The sequence below is a fragment of the Ranitomeya imitator genome, chromosome 5 (genome assembly GCF_032444005.1).
Source record: "Ranitomeya imitator isolate aRanImi1 chromosome 5, aRanImi1.pri, whole genome shotgun sequence".
NCBI classification, from domain to species: Eukaryota; Metazoa; Chordata; class Amphibia; order Anura; family Dendrobatidae; genus Ranitomeya; species Ranitomeya imitator.
Window position 1 is genome coordinate 335,342,375 of NC_091286.1, and position 18,573 is coordinate 335,360,947.

An 18,573-nucleotide genomic window follows, 5' to 3' on the forward strand; every position below is an offset into this window, starting at 1 on the left:
TGCAATCAGTAGTCCAATGTATAACTGTCACACAGTCAATACCCCATTAGAAACACCAATATTATTTGCCAAATATTAAGCACTCCGGTCTCCTACTAAAACTATAACATACACTCAAATGACAATCAGTACCTTGAAAGGTAGAAGTCAGTCATCTCCTGGTTTGAAGAAATTTCCAGTTGTGCTAGACAGCACATGTAGAATCTGGTAAAGAGCTTGATGCCGGAGAGCTGCCCCAGCCCGTGGCAGCTAACTCCGGGTGTCGAGTTCCAGTTGGGGGCGGAGATCTTCCGTCTTGGTCTGGCAATGCCGCGAGGTGCGAACACTCTCCGGCACTGCACTGTATATGCGATTTTATTTGACTTTTTAACTTATCTTGGCAATTGGATTGCTACTCAATATCTAGGGTATACCAGCGCGAATAATCTTTTATAACTTAAAAATAATAACCATAGCACACAAAAGCAAACAGAACAGTTCCAGCAAATACCCAAGATGGTGCAAATTACAGAGTCTCATCCTTCCACTGACTCACCAAGATTAGAGCCGATTCCAGTTTCGTATAGCTCCACCAGTGGCTCTCCACTTTTGGCATGTCCCCACAGTGAGGAGGTATCAACAAGCTTAGGAAGCTAATCGAGAGCAGTGAAGTATGTGGCCAGGTGAACCGATTGTCCCAACCTGGATTCTTTAAGACTGAGGTTTCAATGATGGTCCATGAAGCAGTCCTGTGTTCTTTCAGCTGGGTCTGACGTACCCTCAGCTGAGATCCTGAAGAGTCACGCTGACCAGAAGAAAAAAGTATATATAGTGGCATATAACCTATTTTTAGATCTAACAAGTGTCCTTCAGTCTAGCGTCACAGAGAAGGGGAACAATGGTGGTTAGATTAAGTAGCATTACTAGAATATTTAAACTATTTACATAGATTTTCCCTCTCTGCTTTTGAATCCAACAAACTGGCTCCATAACACAATGCATAGTTAGCATATCAGCAGACCTCACTATTCACAAGCATAAGAGCACACTAGGTTATATCACATATCAGCTTACAAGTCAATATTCCAGGCTGACACAAACATAAGTTTAATAAATGAAGAGAAAAAAGTATTGCTGCACAGCCTGAATGTAACGTACTGGTAAGAACACAGTCACTTGTGGGTGTAGGGCTTCAGTAACTGGAGGTGCTCGCATACGAAAAAACAAACAATCCAGTATAAATATGAAAAAAGAAGAACTGCGGCAGCACTCACCAGATAGGTCCCTGTAGAAGCGCTGGTAGAGCGCGAAACAGCTGTTGTCTTCCCCTGCTCACTTCCACTATGTCCGCACTCCCCCGAGCCGTGAACACGTCATGATGGATTTTTTACCTTCAATAAAGGTTTGATCTACGCTATCTGGTGAGTGCTGCTGCAGTTCTTCTTTTTACAAACATAAGTTTGTTTTCTTGACCCACCAGAAATCAACTTACATTCAAAAGCCAACATACAGATAAAAAAGTCAATTCTTCTTGGTTTGCTAAACATGGTTGTGTGGGTAATTAAGATACATTCTGGTTTCTTCACACATATCTTGTCATATAACAAAACTTCTGTGATCAGAAGAGAGTTGTGCGAATGTCATGTAAGGAAAAATGCCGCAAAAATATGTGCTTATTTTGTGTTTTAGTGAAATTTTAGTGGTTGTTTTCGAATTTTTTTTAAACAGCGTTACTATTAAAGTAATTTTGAAAACAATACCCATTACCCGTGCAAATTAAAAAATAAATTGCCCCACCCAGAGTATATCATAAATAAAATATCTAAAAGTGTCCAGAAACTCATTTACCTGCAGATACATGGTCAATATGCAGGTACATACTGTAGCTGTTACATCCTTTGCAGCCAGCATACTGGAGTAGCGACTATAGACAGAAAAGCTTTATTCTCAAGGTTAGGGTGCAATCAACTGTAGAACAAGGATGACGATCACATTGCAATGCTCAAACTGGCATGACAAGCTGCATAGAAATACATGCTGTCACACTGGGGTCAAGTCCGAGCATTGCAATGCGATAGCTGTATATGTTATTTGGCCGTCTGACTGTGCCTTTCAGGTAGGTTCACATGAGCATATAAAAAATAGTTTCATCCAGAAAAGTGGGATGATTTTTCTCTCACTTGTCATGCGTCTGCAGTTCATATGCAATATGTTTTCTGCAGCAGCAGTTATTAATCATTTACACAACCAATTACAGCTTCCTATGCTACAGAATTGCAATGTAGCTGTAAAACAGATGCTATACTGTGTCTCCATATGGCATACATTTTTATTTGCTTACCCATAGACTTGGATGGGTCATCTGATTTACAGTATAAATTAATGTATGCTGCAAGTTTTTTCACATGCAGATTTGACCAATGGAAAAAATCCATAATTTGCCCCACAACATTAAATAACATTGGTTCAAGTGCTGTCCGTTTTTTCCACAGACAGCACTCGGACTGAAAATAACGAACCCTCATTGTCACCGCTCACTGCACAGATTACACTTCGATTGCCAGCCTTCTCTACACACATACTGTACACTGCATGCACTCCACAGAACAGGCTGTCAATCAAAGTGGAGGTGGGTTATTTCAGATAAACTGACTGTGTAGTGAGTGGTGACAGTAATCTCTCCCCTGCACCATGACTCGGACTAGAACTGAGCAGTAACGGGAATAAAACCAGTAAGCCAGTTAAACAAGGGTTTAAACACTATGTACAAGCAACCCTATATAGTTGCAGGTCAGTAGTGTCTCTTGACATGTCAGGTTACATTTAACTGTATGTATTGGTAAAAACGGACAGAGGAACTGATGAATTTTTTTTTCTCCACAATATGGGCTTATGAGGTTTGCAAATTTCCCCTTCAACCAGTAGTGCATTAACAGAGTTTTAGAAATACATGGGAGGATAACGGCAGCGTCCCAGCAGTGAATATCTTTATGGCACAGCGTTTATCACATATACTGCTCTGGATCTACCTAGGATAATGCTGCTCTCAGGATGATGTTCTCTTCTCTCAGGCTACAGTTTTCTTACTCCCACGATACAGTAAAGCCAAGAAACAATGAAAGTGAGGAGTTGTCAGCATGACAAAATAAGATCAGTAAGTTATGCTCTTCTCCTTTCTTTCTTTTTCCTGTGTGACTCTACATTCTTGTGATTGGTCAGTGTCATACAGGGGAAAAAGTATGCACTCCCAGGGGTCACTTGGTTAATAGGAAAATTTGAATTCAAAAGCCAATATCTCTGCAATGCTTTAGATAACAAAAAAAGTTTAATCTGCCCCTCTACCCTCTTTTACTGATATATAATTTAAATTTAAAACATATCATGAAAGATCCTCTTTAATGTTTTAATCTTTCACCTGTCTCTCCCCAGCTGTTGCAGAATTATGACTCCCAATAAGTATAGAAAGTAGACTGCAAATGTATGCATATGTCCCATTATATTGGCCACCATAGTGGTCTGTAGCTGCTGAATAGGAGAGGGAGTACTGCCTTTTACCTGGTGTAGTCTGCAGCTCTTGTTTAAATTAGCCGACATTGCTCAATGTCTCATGTACCTCACGCCACAATGATGATGTTGCTGCAATATTGGATAATCAAAAGAAGAGCCTTCTATAGCACCAGGTTGGAAGCAGTAATCCCTCTCCCATTCAGAGGTCACAGATAATTGCCATGGTCGATGGAAAGGGACAGGCAAATCAATTTGCATAATTTCTATTAGAAAGGCAACCGCTGTCTGGGCATACCGGAAGTCAAACTTTTTGCAACAGCAAACATCTTTTTGCAACACAAAAATTGTCATTTCTACTGCTGCAACTGAAAATCTTCAACAGACAGAGCCATGTACCCTGTCTTTCAAGTCAACTACCGTATTTTCTAGTGTATAAGATGACTGAGCGTATAAGACGACCCCCCACTTTTCCATATAAAATATGGAATTTGGGATATGCCCGCCGTATAAGACGGGGGTCATCTTATACGCCCAGTCATCTTTTACGGTGTGTGGTTCCCAGGGTCTGGAGGAGAGGAAACTCTCCTTCAGGCCCTGGGATCCATATTCATGTAAAAAATAAAGAATAAAAATAAAAAACATGGATATACTCACCCTCGGACGGCCCCTGGCTCACAGCGCTGCTAGCGTCTCCCTCCGTTCATTAGGAATGCAGTGAGTGAAGGACCTTCCATGACTTCGCGGTCACATGAGCGGTCAGGTGACCGGTCACCTGACCGCGACTTCATTGAAGGTCCTTCACTCACTGCATTCCTAATGAACGGAGGCAGACGCTAGCAGCGCTGTGAGCCAGGTGCCGTCCGAGGGTGGGTATATCCAAGTTTTTTATTTTTATTCTTTATTTTTTACATGAATATGGATCCCAGGGCTTGAAGGAGAGTCTCCTCTCTTCCAGACAATGGGAACCACATGCTGACATGCAGGATCGCTCCCTGCACACACCATACCCGGCGTATAAGACGACCCCTGACTTTTGGGACAATTTTTAGGGGTCAAAAAGTCGTCTTATACGCCGGAAAATACGGTATATCCAACAATATCCAGAATGTAGCCTCACTTTGCTGCTGTTTCTTTTGCAATCAATAAAGAACTGAGAGAGAATAATTAATGTAGGGTGAAAAAAATACATCTCTGCTCACTTGTCTCGCCATTGTAATACTCTACGTGGTCGTCTGTGCAGCTCCATCCTACACCATCTTTGGCTCTTCTGCATTTTATTTCGGTGTGGGAGCATCCAGTGTTCAGGCCTCTGACTTCATGATGTGCATTGGAAAACCTGGCACTAAATAAAGATGCCAAAAAATGCCGAAGGGGACATTGCAAATGGTGCTAGAGGGAGCTGAGTGGAAAAGCAAAGCAGCGAGCTGTGGGGTAGATTTATTTAAACCCGCTTTCATCTCTATCTATGATCACAACATGGGGGCTATATGTAATAAACTGCAGGAATGCGGCATGTTGCCACGGACAGGAGACAGATCAAGAGTTAAAGTATTTATTAAACAGGGAATGTACTCCATGCAGGGAATGAGGGATTGTAGGGTGATGGTAAGGAATGGGGCAGAACTTGGAGTATGGCAGGGTAGGATAGGGACAAACGGAAGTTCAGTCATAAAGAGGTTAAACTTACCAGACTGTAGTCTTCTTCTGTGCAGCGTCTCTGGGTTCCAATGTTGGCACCGACAACAGCGGCAAATGATGTCTTGAGGTAGTCTGTGATGAGCGGGGATCCAACGATGGCGTCGACAACAGCAGCATGTGTTGCCTTGCCATAGTCTTTCTGGAGGCAGTCACTTTCACGTGCCCACGTGTGTCTGGCATGGTACTAAGTCCAACATATGAGACCTCTGGAATGAAACTTCGCTCCATGGCGCACCCTAGTCCCGGGTGACAGGGCTCAGGCCTAGTCATCTGCCTCTCTCGGCATCACACACCTGATACAATCCCCATTTTCAATTCTGCGTCATTTGCGGAGGATGGTGGAGATTTGTCGCCTAGTAGTTCATCAGTGGTGGGCCTATGTGAAGGAGTACTGTGGGGTCGGGCTATATATATGGCACGCTCTGCCCTGTCAGCACACACTGCCCTAGTCTCACCACTTGGCTTTCCTGCCCCTGCTCTGCTCTATGCACATAGCTATGCACGGCTCCGCTGGCACACTAATCCCCCCAGCACTACAGCTCCTTTCCTCCTGGACAGCAGCAGCATGGCCGGTTATAGGCCTGGTACTCTCAGGTGGGGGAAGGGGCAGCCAAGCGTGCCACTCACTGCTCGATCTGCGCTGCTCTGCGCCGGCATCTCATTGCTTGGCTTTGCCCGCTTTTTTCCCCCTTTGTCTCCGACACTGCACGATCTCCTCAGGCTCACCCTGCCACCTCCTGTCAGCAGGAAACTCCGTGTCTCTCAGGCCTCCCTCCGGCAGCAGGGGAAGGTCCGCCTCCCTCAGGCTTTCCCCCGGAAACAAAGGATGGAACCCTTTCAGTTCTGGACCCGGAATGCAGGTACCCATGGTCCGGCCTATCTCCTTACATTACCCCTCTCTTTTAGCTCACCATTCCACGGGCGAGGACTCTTCGTGCTCCTTTTCGCTCTTTTGAGGGGAGATAGACTCCCGCAATTTCCACGCCTCCTTTTGCTTTTCTATTAGCACATACTGTCAAACATAATAGTTTAAAAGTTGCTTGTCAGTCAGGCTGATAAACTCGTCCTCTTCTTCAACGGCAGCCTTAGAAGAAAATTCTTCAGACGAATTGTGTGTTGTCACCTTAGGTTTTCAACGGCTTCCATCATATTCTTCTTCTTTTTCTTCTTCTTGGTTTTGCTGCCAGCAGACGTTTGAGCAGACGGTTTGCCCTTTTCTTTGCCCATTTCTTTATCATCAGTGGAAACCTTAGGGACTTCTAGCTCAGGTTTCTCAGCTTGGGGACTTAGTACTGGCAATTCTTCTCCAAATCTCCCCCTCTCCTTGATAGGCGCATTCCTGTCAGAACTGGAATCGGATGAATTAAGACCATTCAAGCCGGGCCCTTTGTCATCCGCCCTGGGCTCTACGGGCATCACTTCCCATTGCTTTTCAGCCACACTCTCTATCTCACTTAGCTGCTTCATCTCTTCTATCTGGTCAGGACCTTGTAAGCTGACGGCTTGCAAACTTTCCACCTCAGTGAGCGGTATTAGTGGCTCTTCCTTCTCACCATCAAGAACCGTAGGAGCAGGCATCTCGGGAACACCTTCTATTTTTTGTCGGGAGCTTCGGGTCCAGGTTGGAGTGCCACCAGACACACCTCCATGCACCCGGACAGCGCAGATACCTCATCGCGGACAGTCGGCACCCTTTTAATCTCTTCTTGGTGTCCAACGCCGTGGCACCATCTTGCTCTGAGTGGGATCTTCTCCTCCTACCATACCATTCCCTCTAGAGGCGTCATTCCCTCCAATTAGCAGGACATTCGGAGGCGTGAGCCGATCTTTTCAGTCACTTTTCTCGGGTAGGGCAATTTCTCCCACTTTTCCGCACGCCCAGCACTCATAACTGCGTCTGCCAGGTGGGCGCTTTGGTCTGGATCATCGACCTCTACACTTCTTACTCAACGACCTGGAAGCAAATTTTGGAACAACTGCTGAGGTACCACTGGTGCTCCGCACCTCCCCTCTAACTTCTATTCTTCACCGCGAAGTACCTCGGGAAATGACACTGGGCTTCAAAACAGCAGCAAGGGCTTTCTTCATGCTTTCGACCTCTTGCCATTTTTTTGCATTCCTAGTCGTAAATCGCGGGACCACGTCAGCTCTTCTTCGTTCAGGTTGGGTATTCCGCAACTCCGGACTTTCCCTGTCATGGCTGCAATCCCCTGCTCCTGCTCGCCTATGCACGTTTCTACCCCTATTTCAGAGAAAGTCATGCTTGGTTTTACTCGCAAGCGCTCCCTCAGAGCCTGCTTCACCAGCACGTCACGTAGGCCCGTCACTAGCTGATCTTGCAGCACTAAGTCAATGGTCCCTACACCTATTCCGTCTTGGCAAGCAATGGTAGTATGGAGTTCCTGCGGAGCATTCATGTATTGTGTCACCATCTCCCCCTCTCTTTGAATATACCTGAACAGACACATACGAAACTTACCTACGTCCATAGGGTCCCCAAGTCTCCTCAAGTATTAACAACACTTTTCCCAGTGTGTCTCTCATCTGAGGGGGTCACAATATGACAGAATCCCTGGCCTCCCCATCCAAAGCCATCACTGCTACATCTTTTTCCAGGGCCGGGGTCATGGGATGCATCCTCAACATCCCCCTTAAGCACTCAGTCCAACTCCACAGCATAGCATTACTCCGATTGATCATTTGCAATGTTGTTTAACAAGGCTCCCAGGGAAATGCTGAATCTAGGTCCCCCTCTAACTGTCGGACTGAACTCAGATGTTTTACACACACCCATAAACTTGTATGGGTATGTTTCATCCGATTACCTGAATCACTTCCACTATGTTGCAATTTTTTTCTCATTCTGAATTGGAGACATGAATTGACATGAGAAAAAAAAGCAGATCTGAACTGCCCCTTAGTATAACATTGAGCTGAGAACTTTTGATAAAAGATTGGATAACATTCGTTCAATGTATATACTCATGTGAGGCCTATTAGTTTATAGCTATATAAAATCCATAAATCAACACTGGCCCCCCTTAAATTGATGTGTAAAACAGTCAAATAAAGATGTGTTCATCCTTAACTTTTCTTGAATTGTGCTCAGCTATATAATTTGTCATGATACCAATTTACTGCAATCTCATGCCATCCAGCAAATGTATACATTTAAAATGGAAGCCTTTGGGTGACAGATGGCTGAGGAAAGGCTAACAGATGCTATTTGCCAGAGGCATTTGTCTTAGCAATCTAGTTGGATATACATTTTATTTCATATTTAACTTTTTATACCATACATCTTAAAGGGAACCTGTCACCTTTTACTTCTCCCGGGAGACTAGTTTTCAGTCATACAGGCATGTCTAGAGTGGCTTCAGTCAGTGGCCATTATTATCAAGCTTTGACTGACAGCCAGCTCTGAACTGTTGCACTGTAAATCCTGCTGTCAGTCAAAGTGACGGCATGCTTACAGATGCTGCTCATTGTGCTGATAGTGGTGACTGTAGCCACTGTGGCACACCTGTATGATTGAAAGCACATGGTTCCCTGGGGCAACAGAGTTCTTTATCTCCCGGTAGCTGCATCAGTACACCAGCCACGCACATTCCTAACACTGTCAATCTGCAGATTAACACAATATCTTCAGATTCAGGTGTTATTTGTTATGTGTGCTTCTAATCACTTGACATTATTATGACCATGAAGTTGGCTCCTTGATGAAGTGTACACCGCCACATTTGAGGACCTGCAAAATATCAGCTCTACCACTACGCAGCAGTACAGAGTCTTCGCAAAGCATATGAAAACAAATATATATATAGAATATTAGTCTGCAAGGACAGGGTCCTCTTCCCTCCGTACCAGTCTGTCATCATAAATTTGTGTACTGTAAATGATATCTATAACCCTGAATGTAACCCCTTTCTCATGTACATCACCATGGATTAATGGTGCTATATACATAAATAATAATAATAATAATAATAATAATAAATAATAATAATAATATATATATTATGTGTATTATTATTATGTCCATGACTGTTTATACATACAGTATATATATATATATATATATATATATACTGTATGTATAAACAGTCATGGACATAATTTCACACAAAACTCCAAAAATGAGCAATACAGATTTGTTGGCACACTCAACTTAATATTTGGTTGAACACCCTTTTGGTATAAATAACCGCAATCAATCGCTTCCTATAACCATCAACAAGCTTTTTACACCCTCCACTGGAATTCTGGACCACTTTCATATTTGAAGGGTGCCTTCTCCCAACAGCAATTTTAAGATCCCATCACAGTTGTTCAATGGGATTTTGATTCGTATTCATTGCTGGCTGCTTCAGAACTCTCCAGTGCTTTGTTTCCTTACATTTCTGGGTGCTTCTTGAACTATGCTTGGAGTAATCACCCTGCTGGAAGACTCATTGCGCCCCAGAATCCTTTGGTGATCTTCAGATTACATGATGCCTTGCACACAGTAAGGCACTAAATGCCTGAGGCAGCAACACAACCCCAAGACATCTTTGAACCTTCACTATATCTGACTGTATATATTTAAAGGGTATGTCCAGTCCAAAATCAAACAGTGTAACTGCAGAATTATGAATCTCCTTAGCACACGCACTGTGCTCTGCGGGGATTCACTGGTTTCTGAGCTGGGACTAGAGCGTATACATGAGTCGTTCATACCCCGGGCTAGAGCCTGCCTAGAGGGCGTGGCATCTGTCCAAACACTTGTATTGCGTCATCTAGTAATGAGGCTGTCCAGTGGGCATGGCCCACTAGAGGGCTCGGCCTTGCTCCATAAAGATGTATGGAATTGAGGCCATGGCCAATGGCTAGGAGTATGTATAACTTATACAAGCCCTCCAGTCTCAACACAAAAATCCGCAAATCCCTGCAGCACACAGTACGCAAATGTTTGCACTTGCACAAGTAGACTGTAGACTTATCGATTTGGACTGGACAACCCCTTTAACTATCAAAATAATATATAGGCCCACAAAATTGCTCTGAAAGGTTGCTATATGGTAATATAACTGCCATGCATATACCTAAAAGTAATAAGAAGCATAAAGTAAAATTAGAAGGCGTTTATGATGATAATAATAATATAATAATAATAATAATAATAATAATAATAATAATAATAATAAACCCATTCTGGTCACTAACACAAAAATGCAGAATTGTTCTCTTGCAGGCTTACTTTTATAGCCTGATCCCTATATTGCTGCTAATGATAGTTTATGCAGTAGCAGTGTTTTGCTGTTATGGTCGAGCATGCGCAAACCTTTCCTTTGAAGGAAATGGGTTATGTGAGTGGAGACTGGGAAGCGCTCATATATCATTTTGAATAGAGTGCCTAATAGCCTGCTCATAAGAGGGAGTCACACAACGTTGTTATATGCAGCTGTCTGTCCTATCGCCATTAGAGCTTCTTCCATGACTGATGGCTTGTTATATAAAGCCATCTGGGTGCACGGTGCAATCATCAGTCACTCACAGTCAAGGAAGAATCACTCACGGTGTGTTCTCAGTGACGGTACAGATAAACTCTATCCCTCGCATTGACTTTCCGATTCTCCTTCTGTGCAATCATATGAGCGCTACTCAAAATTGGTTATTATGTCTGCATCCCCATGTCAGTTCACATAACCCATTTACTAAAGTGAATGTGCCCGTGCTCAACCAGGGCAAGAGATGAACTCTATCATTAGTAATAGGAAGACAAGTGACCAGGCTACATAAAAACTTCCATTAGAAAAATGATGCATTCTTTATATTGAATTGCAATTGAACTTTTATTAATTTTTCAAAATCTTTTACACAGAATGGATTCATTATTGCAGAAAAAAATCTCTTTCTCTTTTAGTATATTATCCTGAAGTTTTTCATTCTTGGATTTGTATAATGCCCCTCTGAAAATCACAATCACAGCTCAGTTTCCTGATAGGGTGCTCTGCGAGAAGTCATGTTGTATTTTTTGTCACATTTCTTCAATATCACATCCTTGTTAGCCCTTAATGAGGTACACAGCATTGGTGGAATAGCATGTTGTGATGTTGGAGGTCCCAGTTATCTGTGTGACACTTGACGACTGATTAATGTCGCTGTCAAATCTTGTTAAAGGTTTTTCGTTTTCCTCTCGTCGTCCTTATAAGTAGAAGGAACTTTCCTTTCAATTGATTAGTGTTATAATACTTTACAGGTCATAATATAAGGCCATCAAGTTCAACCTATTATTCTGCAGTTTTGATTCAGAGGAAATACAAACAACCCTTATATACACTTACTAATTGCCTCATATTAGGTAAAAAACCCAATCCCATTCTAAAGTATTAATTAAGGACTCATCTTTAGTTTTCTAGCAATAAATTGTGATATTACTTTCATGAAATGTATCAAGGAATCTTTTAAATTCTTTCAATGCATTATCAAATTTCTCGGAGAATCCCATACTCTCACTTCTCTGTGGAGTTCATTATAGAAAGTGGCCGTTTGTTACAGTCCTGAGAGTAAACTCATCATTCTTATATATTCATTAAGTTGTGTCTCATTTAGTCATCAGGAATTTTTATCATATGCAAAGCATGGTCCAATTTACATCAGTGTTCTTGATAAGAGTGTCATCCAGAGTTTTGGGGTCTAAGGGGTATCGTTTCTCCTTATGGAGAGTGACATACCATCTCTGGCTTGTCAAGGTAAGGAGGCTTATTCGCCGTGCAATGCTCCTCTGGGAAATAAAATATGCAAATTGCCTCTTCTGAGAAAAAGAGGACTTAAACTCTATAGCGCCACCTGTTGGAAGTAGCGATCCTACAAGTCACAATCAACTCTTTAGCGAGTCATGCAATATGACTTGGGATAAAAGCCAAATCAGTATCTCAATTCGCAGATACAAAGTTTTGTCACTTTTTACCTTCAATTTGGTAATTTTTCTTAGGACGAGAAAAAGGCCACTAAACCTTCTTATATCAAACAGTCCATGAAAAACGCCTAGCACATGGAAGACATTCGGGTGCAGTCCAGTCTTTTCAAATACTCCTTGAATTGCATTGGTAATTTTGATCTGAGAATTGGATCAAGGTCTCCGGACATGTCTCCATGATTTTTTGCGGACCACGTGAACATGTGAACAATGCAATAGACTATAATACTTATGCATTCCAGCTGTCAAAAACATGGATGGCACTTGTATAAGAAAAACTGATGTGTAAATCATCCTATATTAGGTCACTCTTAAGCAATTTTTTTAAATGCCATAATGTAACCAGATAAAAACCATGCCATGTATTTACATCCATTCCTGGCCCAGCACATTTTTGTTTTTCTTCATACTTATGGTTTAAAGAGAAGATAAAAGAAATATTATCTGCTTTTCACATTTTCTTTTCCATGACGACACAGTATCACCAAAACCCATTTTAAAATTTGTAACAATTTTTTTTATTTATCGGAGACAGGGTTCCCAACAGCTATAACTTTATTAATTTATTTTTCTTGCTTTTTGTGTATTTATATATTTATTTTTTATTTCTTTCACATATTGTGACCACCTGTAAGGTCGTAAAAGACCTTTTGAGGGAGCATTCAACTATTTTTAAATACTTTTATCTGATCTGCCCTGTAACTGAGGATGTTATAGTAGCCACAGTTACTGTAGAAATTCTGCATCCTGGCTGTAAAGCAGAGCTGAAAAATAGGAAAATTGATCTGCTCACCTATCCACGAGGGCACAGGATCCCAATTCCAAGTTGATCCAGCACTTCAATAAATATAAGACTTTTTATTTTTTTATTTTAAAAGCATGTGTCATAAAAACATTTGGACATCGTTGGTATATTGGCCAAAACATTCAAGGAAAAAGTCCCAGGGAGACCATAGTACAGGTTGCCACATTTCAAAGTGATACTTCTAACTCATAATATGCTTTTAAAATAAAGAAATAAAAATTATTAGAACTTTAAAGTTCGACGTCCATACCAAACACCTACTGTTCGGGCACAGACACCGAACACGGACTTCACCAGGACGTCCGTGTTACTGTTTGGGTTTGGCTGCCCATCTTACTGTCATGTGCCATGAAAATGGTTCCATTAGCTGACACCAGTGACCAGAGGTAAACGTTATACCTCTGGTCACAGCTGAGTGCTCACGCTCTCTTTTGACGGCGTGGGAACCACGGCTGTCTGACCGGTGGGGATGATTTCACTGCCGATCAGAAGCAGTGTTTGCAGCGCTGTCTTGCACATTGCAGCGCAGAAAACAATGGATGTTCAGGCCCCCCATTCAAGTGAATGGGGTCCGGGTTTGAGTTCAGGTCCGGGTACTGTTCTGTTACCCGAACCCGAACTTTTTGTAACTGTTCAGCCGTACCTGCCGGACCCGAACATCCAGGTGTCCGCCCATTTCTAATTATATTTTATTGAAGTAATGGATCAACCTTTGTTTGTGGATAGCAGAGCTGACTAGGTCTCCTGGGATTCAGCAGCTCCTGCTCCATCCTTACACCCAAGAATCACATGCCGCTGGGCCTGGAGTCGGAAGTGCTCTTAGTTTTTCCTAGTACTGTATATACAGCACTATGTATACAGCGATCATGAAGACAGAGGTGGTAATACACCATCTCTGTCTTTATGAGGAGTCGAGCTGAGTCTAACACGGACTCCCTACTCTTTCAGATGCAAGATCTCGTACATCTGCTCTTCTATACAGTAACAATTTAGAACATTACTACATAGTAGAACACGAGCTGCCCAGACTTTCAGAATTCTATGAATAATCCATATAAAATTAATAAAGCATTGGAGTCTAAATTCTAAGACACGCTCACTGATGGTGTAAGGGGGTGCATTATGTCCTTGCATTTTTCTTGCCTGTCTCGGTACCATATGTTAAAATGTATGGTGTTTTGTTTTACCTTTGACTACTGCTACTGGGTATGTGTCATAATGTACATATTTATTACTGCTTCTTTGTATAAGAAGACTCATTGTTTATCATAGGGAACGTGTAGTACCCTGTTTGGCCCACTAGATGGGGATATAGTGATTCTCAGAGTGTAAATGTAATGTAATGTAGGAGGGGCTAGCTGTGGTTAAGCCATGGAGCATCCAGCATTTTAGTCAGTTGGGCCAGGAAGTTCTGACAGGGCAGTCAACCCCGTAACTTGTAAGAAATGAGCCCAGTCGTTCAAGCCACGGATTGGAGCACAGATTGCAGCAGCGCAGATTATAACAGTACAGATGGTAGCGACACAGCTAACAGCAGTACAGCAACACAGGTTGCTCATCATGTGGCAGCTTGCTACGTGGACAGATGCCCTTTTGTCTGGGGCGAAGCGGACAGGAGAGTATCTGAGTGTAATGAAGCTAGACAGAGAGGACGCTGTGATGCCAAACGGGACAGGATGACATGGGTACATGCTGAAGGAGGACAGGGAAAGCACAGGAAACGTGACTGAGGCAAACTGCGTGTTACCCGGAGTGCATGATGTAGTTGATTTGAACGGGCTGAGAACAGACAGCAGTAAAGTTACTTGTTTAAAATTGGAAATGGACTGTGTCCCTGTTTGTGAAGTAGTGTCCAGAGGAAATCCTGATGAAGTGGAGCATGAACCAACAGGTATGCTGACAGAGAACTGTGAACTGCATGTGATTGGAGATCAGGGCGCTTTGGAGCCATTTACCTCAGCCACGACTACGGCCCTGGCGCTCCCTCACAATGACATGGAAGTGAATGTGGCTGTCTTACCTGCAGAGGATTGGGTGATGAATGGTGCTGTGTAGGAAAAAAATACAAGATGGCAGCTTCAATATTGTGGTTATTGCATTCTTCTGTTCAGCAGAGCTCTCAGTGTTTACTGATCACATGATTTTACAATTACCTAGTAATGTTTCATACAAAAACCCCTTTAACTGTCTAGATGGTCATTATGGTGAAGTAAATAGCTCCATGCAAATTATGTCTTCTGCCTTTCTGATCTCCAAAGTGTTAAAAATAAAAATTATTAATATTTGACAGTTTCAACCCTTAATGATGACATGAATACCATTTCGTTAGACTTTGTTGTTTGTTTCTTCCAGGGTCTTCACACTTATTGATGCAGTCTTTCGGTGATTGTAGCTATCCATCTTCTCACTGGTCATTCCACTCCTCTTTTCCCTTCCAAACGTCATCCATTAATAGCGCATCTGATATTTATCCTCTCCAATGCATAACAACCAGCTAAACCACAAGGGAAGGATAAGATTATGCAAACTATTCATAGCCTTGAGCTGGCATCTTCCTGTAACTGTATTTTGTTACCTCTCTCATTTCAGAATCCTATGCTTTTACAGAGGTTTTAGATGGCATATGCATAATAATATTTCTCTGCTGGCAAGCTAAATATTCTTAATACCTGTACAGTACTCAATGTTTTAGTTGGGGCAATATAATTAGCAACCATATTAGAAAGCCATCTCAGTGATGTTATGCATTGTAACATATTCACATCTTCATACATTTTATTCAAATGTGATGCATGTTTCTTTAAAGCAAAGAAGCAAAATAAAACTTAATTTATACATGGAAAAAGGAAGCATTTAATTGTATTTCTTTAAGGGGAAAATTTTATCCATTCTAACGGGGCCGCACATTGTCATATTAAGTGTAAGGGCCCCTGCACATGACTGCATTTTCTGTCCGAGTGCGATAAGACAGAACATCGGATTGCACTTTGACCAGTGTTATTCTATGGTGCCAAGTCTGATTTTTTTCTCAGATAAACCCAGTCTGAGGAAAAAATCCCAGGATGCCACAGTTTTATATGATACTTGGATTGCACGCACCCAAGCAAGTCAATGAGTGTGCGTAAAACATCGGACTGCCCTCCAATGACATCTGAGTGCATGCCAATTTCCATGGACTTACAAAATGGAGAAGATGGAAACACTTTTTTCTCCATCCTCTCCTCATCCGAGAGAATCAGATCACATGCTCACATTTTGAACAAACTCTGATCAGAGCGTGGTTTGTATAATCGCCTCGATTCTCTCAGATGAGAGAATGTACTCTGGTGTGACCCTAGCCATATACCGGTCTTTGTTGTGGACTCATAACACTGGTTGAGTATCTTCTCACAGATCTATACCTAGCCTAGACATAGAGATACATGGATGTAAAGTGAAGTTAATTTTTTACATACCCCCCACCTGCCACGAGTGACCCATTTACAATATTGATGTCTCCTTTTCTAGCAAAGGTGACTTTGGGCCCCATCTCATTGTTTACCATCTTTTTGTTTGGTGCTCCAGTCATTGTGTGGGTACTTGAATGGGTTTTCCACTACTAGGACTACCCCTTCTCTCTCTGAATGTTTGCCAGCTGCAGATGTGGTGATCTTGTAAAGTCTGGCACACAACTGATTTTATTAGTACAGAACAAAAGATCATATACAGGCAGGAAAAGGGCGTCACACATTCTGAGCAGCCATCATGTCAGTCTGTGATCGGTCCATGTTAGTTCTGCTCCATATATGGTCGACTCTCAGTGTATCTACTTCACATTCCAAGAATTCCTTCCAGGGCGTTGCTCCAGGATGCAGACGCCATCTTGTCACACCACATCTGAACTAGCTTATGTAAGGTTAATAATTGATTTCATTAGCCATTCTCTCCTTCATGCAGATATCACTTCCTCTTGATTACTTGTATGTCTGAGGGCGGGGACAGTGATGCCAGTGCTGATTGGGTGCAGGACTCATGTGACGTAACAACCGTATGTGAGCCCCCGTTAACGCAAGGGCTCATCATGACCTTCTTTGTTTGAGACACTTGATCCTGACCATGAATGAGTCCTTAGTCTCCTTGAGAAACTTTGATGAAAGGAAGCTTCATGTAAGCATTGAAAGCAGTGACAAAAATGAAAGCAGAAAGCGGCCTCTTCCTGACATCATAGTAAAAGAAATCAAAATCTTTTACCCATTACCATTGTGAAGTGCTTTGATTGATTTAACCCTTGTCAGGCTGCATAATTTTACAACCTTAACAGGCTGCATAGGTACAATTGTACCTTCACATATACCTCCACTGTGGGAAGACTTTACTTGGTTTCAGAAACTAAAGTTCATTCAGCTACAAATGTTATGCTGATATCTATTGTTCAGTGTTGTTACTGGTCACTTATGTTGCTGTCAATTAAGTTAATTCAAACTGGGAGTGGCTTCTACTTGTCTTCCTGCCTCCCTCCTCTCATTAGCCATTTTGCTGTTCATCTCATTGCTGTGAGCACACATTTCTAGGCTTGTGAAGTCTTCAATTTCTTGGAAACGAAGGTAGGAAAGTCTCACAGCATCTAACAGCCAGTTATACCTTTATTCTCATTATGTGGGGACAGAACAGTCAAATTGTCTTTCAGCCTGGACTTGGCTTACATATATTTTGTATGAAACTTATCACTATAGGTATAATTTTTATACGAAAAATGGATAATAATTAGTATCTACATATTGTTTTACGATGTTTTATTTATATTCAGCACAAAATACGAAGCCAAAATTCATCTAGCAAGTCATCATGAGTGATAGTAATGCTGGATCTAGTTTCCGCCATAATCCAAGAAAACGTGTTTGCAGGTTAGTATAATTTTGTGAAAAGCCAATAATGTAGTATTTCGGAAAATTATTTATTTTACATTTTTTCATATTTACAGATTTACGTCTGACGAAATAATGCGAATGCTAGAAGAATCTGATTCTGAGCATGAGGATGAACCATATGTTCCATCTGATGATGAAAACTATGTACCACAAGTGGATGTTACTGAAGAAGATTCAGACATTGAACAAGAAATGGTCATAGAGCATGAAAATGAATACGAATCAGACGAAAGTGTTGAGGATGATTCTGTGCCTCAAAGTGCAGGCGACATTTGGACTGCTAAGGATGAAACTCAATGGTGCAGTAATCCACTGCCAAATGCACAAACAAAATCTCGTAATGTCCTACGACAAAGAGGTGGCCCTGCCGCAATCAGCAACCTATATACAGCAAAAGAGCTATTCAAGTCCATCATGACTCCCGAGATGTGTGACATCATATTACGGGAAACGAATCGAAAGGCCAAGAGAGTTTGTGATGCTTACAACAACGAACTGGTACAACGTTTTCCTGATTCTTCCAAACGGCCACCACAAAAAACATTCAAGCAATTTACTGAAACTGAACTTCATGCATTTTTGGGCATACTGATTGCTGCTGGTGTGCACAGAGCCAACAAAGAGAATCTGGAGGAAATGTGGAATGTTGCTGCTCTGCCTCTTATACGTGCAGCCATGTCTCGTGACCGCTTCAAGATGATACTCAGATTTATCAGGTT

The 18,573-nt window shown here is 42.0% G+C and overlaps 1 protein-coding gene across 1 annotated transcript in view; it reads left to right on the forward strand.

The window, feature by feature from the left end:
- Positions 1-18,573, forward strand: part of CNR1 (cannabinoid receptor 1) — a 172,373-nt gene that overhangs the window by 95,629 nt on the left and 58,171 nt on the right. The gene's annotated exons all lie outside the window — the stretch shown is intronic.